At 51.0% G+C, this 9,931-nt stretch overlaps 1 long non-coding RNA gene across 2 annotated transcripts; it reads right to left on the minus strand.

The window, feature by feature from the left end:
- Positions 1-826: 826 nt before the first annotated feature.
- On the minus strand, positions 827-6,152 carry LOC120248209. 2 transcript variants are annotated; one of them, XR_005532521.1, is made up of 3 exons: positions 5,913-6,152; positions 3,567-3,702; positions 827-1,938 (listed from the first exon to the last, which is right to left on the minus strand). It is a non-coding gene; the product is annotated as an uncharacterized LOC120248209 (long non-coding RNA). The 2 variants fall into 2 exon arrangements; XR_005532522.1 differs by lacking the exon at positions 5,913-6,152 and adding an exon at positions 4,834-5,215.
- Positions 6,153-9,931: the final 3,779 nt, after the last annotated feature.

Here is a 9,931-nt window from a genome sequence, read left to right on the forward strand (position 1 = left end):
CGTTAAAATAGTTTTCTCAAAGAATGTTTGAGTCAATGGGAAACGTTCACGGTATGTACCACAGGTTAAACAAAGGAGAATACGAAATTGCATATAGCCATTCAATCCGAAAGAATCCTGTGATGATGGAAATGTTGGGTGTCCATACTGTCCAATGTTGTAGCCCCTGGTCACATGTGACTACTAAGCACTTGAAATGTTTGGTTGGTGTGCCTAAGAAACTGAAGTTTGAATTCTTTTTTTTCAATTTTGAATTCTAATGAATTTAAAATTTAAATTTAGGGGCACTTGGGTGGCTCAGTCCGTAGAGCATGCAACTCCAGATCTTAGGGTTGTGAGTTCAAGCCTCACTTTGGGAGTGGAGTCTACTTAAAAATTTGAAAATTAATTTTCATTTTGTTTATTTAAGTTTTAAAAACATTTATTTATTTTTGGGGTGCCTGGGTGGCTCAGTTGGTTAAGTGTCTGACTTCAGCTCAGGTTATGATCTCACAGTCTGTGGGTTCGAGCCACACGTTGGGCTCTGTGCTGACAGCTCAGAGCCTGGAGCTGCTTCAGATTCTGTGTCTCCCTCTCTCTCTGCCCCTCCCCCGCTCACTCTCTATCTCTGTCTCTCAAAATGAAATAAAGACATAACATTTTTTTAAAAGGTAAGAGAAGTTTTTAAAAAATATTTATTTTTGAGAGAGAGAAAGACAGACAGACAGACAGAGACAGAGGGCGAGCAGGGGAAGGGCAGAGAGAGGGAGACAGAATCTGAAGCAGGCTCCAGGCTCTGTGCTGTCAGCATAGAGCCCATCGTGGGGCTTGAACTCATGGACTCAGATCATGACCTGAGCCAAAGTCAGTCGCTTAACCAACTGAGCCACCCAGGTGCCCCTATTTATCAATAGCCATGTGTGGTCAGTAGGCTCTGTGTTGAGCCGCACAGGTCTAGTATAATTCCATCTGCCTTACGAAAAACTATGTAAAAACATGGGAAAACATCTGAAAGTATCCCAAAATGAAGATAGCAGTTTTCTCTGTTAGTCAGATGATGAGAGATTTAAATTCTGTTCAATTTTTCTGCTTTCGGCTTTTCCAACAATGAACAGCTTCCTTCTATAATCAGAAGGGAGAAGAGAGGGGAAAAGTCTGGTGCAGGCCCAGCTCGCATTGGCAGGAAGACCTGCGCCGGCTGGGCCAGAGGGAGCTGGGGAATCTGCCTCTCTCGGGGCTGGTTTTGACAGGAGTGTTCCGCCGCTGGTGGCTTGGGTCTTCTCCAAGCTGCAGGGCAACCTGGCTGGCACACGACACACTCAGCTTCGCTGGCGTGAGCACGTGCGTGTGTGCACGTGGGCCGTGCCGTCTGTTGCCGACCTGGCAGCAAAGCGCTGCCTCTTCAGCTGTGTTTGTTGGGACTTGGGTGGATTTTGTCGTGGGAATTTCCTGCTTGCTTCCCCAGGCCTTACTTCGGCTGCTTCTCCAAGTTGCTGATAACTTCACGGGGCTTCCCGCTCAGTTCTTTGCCGGGCTTCCAAAGACTTTCCAAAGGAGGCTAAAGTTCCCGCAGGTGGGTCTCAGCAGACGGTGGCGAAGAAACCTGGGCTTACTGGTTACGGTGTGCTGACGCGGCAGGAATTTAGGAGTTTGAATTATTTGAAGTGGCGAGAATAAAGGAAGGTGGAATTCTCCTAATGCATAGCTGGAGGCTTTTTTATTTTTAATAAGCAGGGAGGCAAGGAGCAGAGGTTCTCCAACTTCAGAGTGCATACGCACCACCTGACTGCCTGTCCGAAATGCAGATTCCTCGTGTTCGCTCCCTGAGATTAGTTCATCCTTCCTCTTTGTTTTATGGATGCAGAAATGGGGCAGAGGAGGCAGGGGGCCAAGCCATGTGCTCATGCAGGTCACTCTCTGATGGGCGAGTCTCACCAGATTACGCTGCCTCTAGGTCACCTGTGGTAGATGTTCGGTGTTAACATGCAAAAATGGGGTCAAACCAATTCTCACATCATCTGGTTGTCCTACGGTCCGATTCAGTTCTGTCACTGACTACCCAGAGTTGGCACAGACCCCCCTGCCCCCCCTCAAGATGCAAGGTTCAGTCACACAGGACTGCCCCCACTTCAGACGCCAGCTGAAAATGGGATGCGCAGACTACTCACACCCCTGCCCAGCCCACAAACACCCCCAAGAGGTTTGATAATTTGCCAGAACTCACAGGCTCAGGAAAGTGCTCTACTTATAGTTTGTTATAAATGATACAAGTGAAACGGATGAAGGTGGCCCCAAAGGGCACAGCGCAAGAGCCTGTGTGCCTGTTGAGTTGGGGTGCGCCACCCTCCCCGATACGTGGATGTGTCCCCCGACTCAGAAGCTCCCCAGACTTTCTGGTTGAGGCGTTTTTATCCAGGTCTCATAACATAGGCACAATTGATTAAATCACTGGCCTGAATGGACTCCATCTCTGGCCTCTCCTTCCTCCCCAGAGGTCCGGGGGATGGGGCTAAATGTTTTAAACCTCTAGCTGCAGGGGTGGTTTTGCGCTGGTGACCAGTCCCCATCCTGAAGTTATCTAGGGAATCTTCCATGAGCATACGAATTCCAAGGGTTTTAGGAACCCAGAACTGCACCCAAAACATTATTTTTTATTACACCACATGGGGTATTTTCAGTTTTGTGGAAAACACTACTGGAATTGCAGAGACAAAAGAGGTATGTGCAGTGATGCTTATTCTCATCATGTCCAGCTCCAGCTGTCCACAGCGCGCCTAAGGACACACATGGGTCATCTGAGACACTGCTGGTGTAGGAGGGCTGGGGGGGATGTGATTGGGAATGAGCAGAATCCCCTCCTTATGTCTGAGGACCTCACAGCCTCAAATTCAAAGTTCCCACAATGGAGCTCCATGGCAGAGCTGTGACAGAACTGCGAGGTCCGGCTGAAGACAACAGTAAAGATGAGGCAATCTTGGTGAAGCGTCCAGAACACAGAGGGTCAACCCTGCCCCAGACTCAGGGCCCCCAAGAGCTTCCAGACTTAAAAAAAAATGTCTTCCATTTGTCAGTCCTGGTGCCTCAAACACAGACAGGCTTAGGTTACGGCAGCGCAAAGATGTCAGGCGGAAGAGGTAAAGCCAGAGAGCCGGGCGGCAACGGTCCACACCGAGGAGCCTGCCCACGCCTCTCACAGCAGGCACCCACAGCAGCCCCGTGTCACAGTTGTGGCCCAAGGGCCACCAGGACAGCTCAGGACGCTGGGCGGAGCTTGAAAACGAACAGCTCCATATCTTCTACTAAAAAATCCACTCAGTGTCTGGTGTCTTCAAATTTTAAGCTCATTTATCTGGGTCAGGGACCATTTATTTGTATCTAACAAGTCAAGGCCTGCTGCAGCAGCTTTCTGGCATATGGCCTGTTTGTGTCCTGTGTGCATTGGTCAAGACCATGTGGGCAACGGGAAGGCTGACTCAGCATTCACCAACCACTGGGTGTGCCGGGGGAGGGTACGGTGCAAGCACAGACCCCTCTCCCCTCCTAGCTGCCCACCCTGCTTTTCAGAGAAAGGGAAGTTGGGGGGGCACCTCTTAGTTCGCCTCAGTGAGTCACTGGTCTCGGGGGAGATGATCCAGGAGCCATCTGGGAATATCATTCTGGAATGTAGGCTCATCATCACCGCAAACCCTGCATCCCTGAGCTGCCAATCCATTGGACATCTCTCTGTAAAATGAACCGGGTAATGCAAGTTTAAATGTGACCTTGTCTGGGGCGCCTGGGTGGCTCAGTCGGTTAAGTGGCTGACTTGGGCTCAGGTCACGATCTCACAGTTCGTGAGTTTGAGCCCTGCGTCGGGCTCTGTGCTGACAGCTCAGAGCCTGGACCTGCTTTGGATTCTGTGTCTCCCCCTCTCTCTGACCCTCCCCTGCTCACACTCTGTGTCTCTCTCAAAAAAAATAAACATTAAAAAATTTTTTTCTTAATGTGACCTTGTCTATTTAAGAAAATATGTCTTGAAATACTTTAGAAAATAAAGGTATCATGAATAATCTAAGAAACATCTGTGTCCTCACCTCCCAGTTCAAGATATAAAACCATATCTGTAAATGAAACTGCTTTTCTGTCTCTGATCATATAACCTTCCCTATCCCATGAGAGGTAACTGCTATGCTGAGGTTAGTGTCTATCACCCATTCATTATATATAATTATATTTATATGTATGTTTTATATATAATTACATACTCTCCATATTTTGAACCAAGATATAATATCTTTTGCAAGTTAAAATATGCTTTTGAGGTGAGATTCACCTTACATAAACCCGACAATTTTAAAGTATAAAATTCAGTGACATTCAGTGCATTTGCAGCTTTGGGCATCCACGACATGTTCACATTTTTGAACCTGTATAATCGGGATCATACATTAGGAGTTCTGCTGGTTGCTTTTTGCATCAGCGCTGCCTATGAGGCTCATCCGTGCCGAGGCATGCAGCCCTGGTCGCTTGGCTCTCTGCTGTATGCCATTCCACCACGTGACTATTTCACACCTGATTCTTTCTCTGAACGCGCACTGTGTGGTGTCTAGGTTTTCATGATCCCCGACAAGCCTGCCTCCCTGTGCTGCTTCTCCAGGATGTCAACCTACAAATAAAGTTGCTATGTCGTGGGCTGAGAGCAGCTCCAGGTTAGACATCGCCAGAGTGTTCCTCAAAGTGCTAATTTATACTCACATAAGCCTGGCTGTCTTGGGGAGCTAGGGGCCAGGTGCACAATTACAGTAACTCAGCACTTGGATCGTGTGTACTTCCTTTACTAAACCACTGTGAGGTAGGCAGAGCAGGACTACTCACCCTTCTCGGCAACCTTCTGAACAAGGAATCTTGAGACTCAGAGGGACACCACCTGGGTCACGGCACAGTAGCACTGATTTCAGGTTAGAGGCGGGACAGGCAACCCCAATGTGTCAGACAAGGGTGGTGCTCTCCTTATGCCATGTTAATTTCTCCCTGTCCCCTCCCCCTGGCAGCCGCCTTGTACCTTACTTAAGCACAGATCACACAGTTTACCTCATCAGCTTTCTGAGGGAACACCACAATGAAAGCTCACTGGCAGACCATGGACAGGAGACCCTAAGAGAAGGTCTCTGTAGTTTGGGCCATTCCACGTGGCGGGAAGCAGGGCAGAATCTTCTGGACTGGAGTGCCTGGGTAGCTCTGTTGGTTAAGCGTTTGACTCTGGCTTTCGGCTCAGGCCATGATCTCAGTTTGTAAGATCGGGCCCCACATTGGTCTGTGCTGAAGACGCGAAGCCTGTTTGGGATTCTCTCTCTCTGCCCCTCCCCTGCTCGCATGCTCTCTCTCTCAAAATAAATAAAAACTTTAATAAGTAAATAGCTCATGAGAAATGAAAAGAATCTTCTGGACTTCCACATTCCATTTCCTTATTGTGGCCGAGTTGCCCATGCACAAAGGTCGCATCTGACAGTACTTGGGGATCTAAGTTGCTTTAGGAGAGCAGAGAAAATGGCTTTGCAGAAAAGTTCGAGGTGGGAACTGCACACACCCAGGGAAGGAGGTACAGTGTGAGAGGCATTTACCATCCCTCGACTCTAAGGAACTGTCATCTGGGGACCCAGTCCCTCCTCCAGGCAGCACTCCGGAGGAGAGGGCAACGGGGTGTACCTTGCTTAGTGCTAGGTAAGTGTTGCCCTGGGGCAGAGCTTAGGCGTGAGGCGCACCCCCGCAGGGGCCTGTCTCAACACGGCCCGGGGGCAGGAGGGGGGGGTGTCTAGCGAGGCACCCCTCCCACTGCAGAAGGTGATGCACAACCGGAGGCCAAGGTGGGGTGCCCACACCTGTCGTGTGCTCCAGACACACAATTTTGGCACTGGGCCGGCCAGCTGCCATTTTCCATCGGCAAGCGTCCTCACCTTTGGTTCTTCTGTCTCCTCGCTCTCTCCTTTCCAATCTGCATCTTCCAACAGCAGCTGGGATCCCGAAGGCGAGGAGGGGCCACTTAGCCTCGCTCTCCCCGCCCCCATTTTGCCCTTCAGTCACCAGATGTAGGTGTGGTGACAGGGGCCTGGCAGTGTGACCTCAGGCGGGTTTCCTCTTCTGAAAACCGAGGAGGATCCACAGAAGGCCCTGGAGGAAGGCCTGCGGGGGGGAGGGGGGGGCGCTCCACCCCTTGTCCTCCAGGCCTCCTAAGCCCCGCAGGGTACAGTTCTCAGGGTACTTAGCTCTATATGGGTCCCCTCTTCCCCAGAGCCCTTCCGCCCAGTTCCGAACTAGAGCGCCGTGTTCCTCAGGAAATAGGTGAGCAGAACCGCAGGAGGAAGCTTGTTGTCTTCTCGGGCCTCCTGCGGTCTGGGGGCAGATTTTTCAGTAATGGGAACGGACCGGATGCCCTGGAAATCTGACACACTCATCTGGGACGAGAAGACAGAGACTGACGGCACAGCAAGGCCAGGAAACAACTTTCAGGGATTCTCTAGACTCCGTGGCCCAGCCAGGAAGTGTCCTTGGGCCGGTCTCCTTAGTCACTCATGCCATGGCCCGGGGGCGCTCAGCGCCCCTGCCCAGCTGCCTTTTGGCACCGCCTCAGTCTTTCCACTTCCCACACACGTTTTCCTTGACAATTCCTGACTCCCGGATAAAGCAAAATCATTTCCTTTGGGGGTTGGGCAGAAGAGTTTTCACTAAATGTGGATGTGACGAGCTAGATAAAATACTGCATGCTTGTTCTGAAACATTGTGGGCTACACAGTATCTGCTGGGGGCCAAACCAGGCCATTGAAAAAGGAGGTTTTCTTTTTTTGTTTAAAAAAAGAATTTATTTTGAGAGAAAGACTGAGACAGAGAGGGAGGGGGGAGGGTCAGAGAGAGGGAGACACAGAATCCGAAGCAGGCTCCCGGCTCTGAGCTGTCAGCACAGAGCCTGATGCGGGGCTCACAAACTGCGATATCATGACCTGAACCGAAGGGGGACACTTAACTGACTGGCCCCTAAAAGGAGATTTTCAACAGACAATGGTAACACCTCTGTTGGCCCCACCACCCAGCCTGGCCTCACTGGGCTCACCAAGGCCAGGCATTCGCCGAGGAAACTCCCAGGCCACAGAGAGCGAGGTAGAAGAAGTCGGGACAGGTGGCAACGCTGGCTGGGAAGGCAGGTCCCACCAAGGGCACAGATGGGGCTCAGGCTGGAGCACGGACGACTAAGACGGCCCGAGGTGGTCTCCGCCTGCCTCAAGCAGCCCCAGGAGCGCCCAGCTCACCCACTCCAGATTCCAGCACCCGCGGAATCATGCGGGTCTGCTCATTACTGGCTGGGCATTTCCTTCGTGCGCTCACCCCTTAGGCCTCTGCCGGGTCCCTGGCGAGCCATAGAGGCTCACTCAGCCAGCTGCGGGCGGTCAGGGCTGAAAAGGCTCCTGTCACGGGGCCCAGCTTATACTTACAAGAAACAGCTATTCCCACCCGTGCCCAAGCACCGGTCTCGCTGGCAGGCTCCTGCCCCTTGGAAGGGATCCACAATAGTATGTGAGCACACGGGTCAGAGAAGCCTGGGAGACAAGATGACATATAGTCTATAAATGGGTTTCCCGGTTGTTAAAACAGGCACAGGAACTTAGGAGGCGGAGAGCACCAGGGGTCCCTACCACTGCATTCCTGGCCACTGTCAGACCTGCAGGGTGGGGAGCGGAGCTTCCAGAGGCTGCCCCTTCTGTCCTGGAAGAGCCGGGGCACTTCCTGTATACGGCTCAGTTCTATCTCTATGGCACAATTAAAAAAAAAAAACACAAAAAAACCCCCCAATTCATTATCAAAAACTCAAATCCAAATAAAAATAGAATAGTATGAAAGATTCGATGTATTCCTCATCCAGGTCCAACAATTTATCAACACATGGCCCATCTCTTTTCATTGCTGAGCCCACCCACTCCTTGGTGACAATTTTAAAGACCAAATGGAGAAAAGCCTGTTGGTTTATTACAAAGAACTGAGTGTTGTGGGTACCGCTGGTTTGCTGACCTATCACCCATCCCTAATCTCACCCCCCATCTTCCACTGCCCTCCCCTACACCTGGGGGCAGTCAGATGACCCAGCTATGGCCAGTGAGACATACATGAAAGCCTACTCCGAAACCTGAGGGTACACGTGTGTGCACATACACAGACATGTGCACATGTATTAGAGGAAGCCGCTTCATCAATATGAACTTAGTTCAACACAAGTGGCTTTTATTTTTTTTAAGATTTTATTTTTATGCAATCGCTACACCCAACCTGGGGCTCAAACTTACAACCTTGAGATCAAGAGTCGCACAATCTACCGACTGAGCCAGCCAGACGCCCCAATACAGGAGACTTTTAAAGAGGTTACATGCAGATCAAGAGGGAGCCGGCTAAAGTCAAGGCAAATGAAACTACTTGAAATGTGAAAGCCTGGGAACACTGAAGTCAGGATGCACAAAGTCGGGAGGAAGGGCATCTGTTACCAGAATGGTGCAGCTATATAGTCCCTGGCAGCCTGCTGGACTCTGTCGACAGGGGCTAGGCTGGAGGGGCTTTCGATCTTCCTGATTGGCTGCCTGGGATTTCCCACGTGGTGCAAGCACACGGTTGCAGTGTGTCAGGAAGGCTTGCGTGCGGCTTGGAGAGAGTGGGGTTCTCTCAACTTCCTTTTACTGTTTTGATATAAAAGAACCCAACTGCTTCTGCTTGCTGCAGCCTGCCTAGTCGACAGGGAGGGGCGGGGTGGGGCTCTGACGAGCACAGCACCTCCTGAAACCTGGTGGCTGGGGGTGGCCACCCATGACTGGGGCCTGGTGTTGGCTTGCCACGTTGGCCACCAGCTGCGTCCTGGGCTCTCTAGAAGACACATGGATGTGTAAAAAGTCACCGCGTGGAGATTAGATGTGTGCAGTACACCTGCTGAGAGAAGACTCGCTAGGTCAAGAGTTAGCAGGAGGAACCAACCTTCGTGCAGCTGTAATTTCTATCCACGGCAGGGCACAGCTGGAGAAGCCTGTGTGAGGGCTGGGAGATGAGCACAAACCGAAGGGCAATGCACTGGCTATGGTGCTCACGGACACGACTGACTTCTCTCTCCCAGCCCTGGAGCAAAGTGAGAAAAGCAAACCCGCCTGTGCAAAGAACCCAGCATGTTCTTGCAGCCACCGTCTTAATCTTGAATCTCCTAGGCCTCAAAGGTGTGAACATTTGCTAAAAAAGAAAAACCCTGACTTACAATGGGCTCAGCACCATTTATTTTGTAGGGTTCCAGGTCGTTTTTCAAGCCAGACGAGGAGCTGGCTCATGTGTTGCTGAGGCAGTGGTGTGGCGGCTGAGACAAAAAACCGTTTGAGGGAGTAGTACTGGAGGCCAGCAGGACCCAGAAGGTGATGATGCCCAGAAGATGCCACAAGGCAAGACGTGCATCTGTCTCAGTTGTGGCTCCTGCAGGACTGGATGTCCTTGCCCTGACCAAAGCGCTGGCGTGTCTTACCTTAAAGGACTTTCCTTTACTCATGCGTCCCTGTGCAGGACCGTAACTGAGCCTCACCTGTTCTTGACGCTGGCCTAAAGGGCGGTATTACCACTTTTAGAGTCTTTTATCCAAGTGGATATGAACAGACAATGGGTTCAGATGTAGCCAGTAAAATACCTTTCTGGGTAATGAGGTCCAGGACCCCATAACCATGTAGTGTTGAGGATCAGGCCTTGGTTCCCACGAGCTTCTGACCACCTACTCGAGGACTGGATGGGGGACCCCAGGTGTGTCATTAGCTCATCTCAACCAGAAGAGGTACTGGGGTTACTCATACCATGTATAGACCAGAAAATGGAGGCTCAGAAAGCCACGCTATGGCCAAGGTCACATCTGGTAGATGTCCAGGCAGGCACTGGCTCCCTGTCTTTGGAACCCTACCTTCCCCTAAACCTG

Source organism: Hyaena hyaena, unplaced genomic scaffold, assembly GCF_003009895.1.
Source record: "Hyaena hyaena isolate Hyena2069 unplaced genomic scaffold, ASM300989v1 scaffold_584, whole genome shotgun sequence".
Lineage (NCBI taxonomy): Eukaryota > Metazoa > Chordata > Mammalia > Carnivora > Hyaenidae > Hyaena > Hyaena hyaena.